The sequence below is a fragment of the Penaeus monodon genome, chromosome 29 (assembly GCF_015228065.2).
Source record: "Penaeus monodon isolate SGIC_2016 chromosome 29, NSTDA_Pmon_1, whole genome shotgun sequence".
Classification (NCBI taxonomy): domain Eukaryota; kingdom Metazoa; phylum Arthropoda; class Malacostraca; order Decapoda; family Penaeidae; genus Penaeus; species Penaeus monodon.
In genome coordinates, this window is record NC_051414.1 from 28,087,705 (window position 1) to 28,088,549 (window position 845).

The window sequence follows — 845 nt, forward strand, 5'->3', positions numbered from 1 at the left end:
GAGTTGACTTCCTCGCAAGACCTTTCTAGCGTCCTGCGGCTGAGCTATGTCACAAGAATCATCAGGATCGCCATGAGGTCCTTGGTATCTTGTAACTATCTTCCGGGGCGCGGTTCAGTGACGCCCCTGGGTGTTTGTCTGTGATACGGCCGAGCTGACCGCGCCATGGTGAAGTCATTCCAGTGCCATGCTCAGCAAACCCGGCCTCCAGGAGAAAAGGAAATACATTTCGGAAAAAAATGATATCTTGTTGAGTTCCCCCTCCCTTTCCCCCTCTCCCCCTGCACCAGTTCAGAGAAATGGGCACTTAACTCTCGCATTCGGCTAGGAATCTTCCAATAGAGTGCAACTTGATGCTTTGTACATTGGTTGAGTTGTGATGTGTCGGTCATCTAGCCTGGTTATACACCACCTTCCCTGTGTTACTAGTACTGGACCTGTAGAACGATAATGTTATTTTGATATTTGTGTGCGCACCTGACTCGCTAACTGCACGTCTCCGCCCCGGAACACAGGAGAAGCTATTTTTGTACTATTCTACGATAGCAGTTCCTGGGCGAAGACCTGCCCACCACCTCCCCTACATACGTGACACGGAGTGTGAGAAGCCCTAGCTGTAGAGCCAGTTTGTCAGCAGCATTGTCACCTTCTTAATTAAAACAGTACCATTGTAACATTGGTTTTACTGTCCTCTCTCTTGCATCCCTTTCTGGAAATTATGAAAGAAGGAAGTGATCTGTTTTCATATTTTCTTTTTATCTAAAATTCAATAATAGAAATAATGGCATTTTTCTGATGATAAAAATTCATGAAAAGCGTATGCGTAAGTCGTTAATGTAATGTAT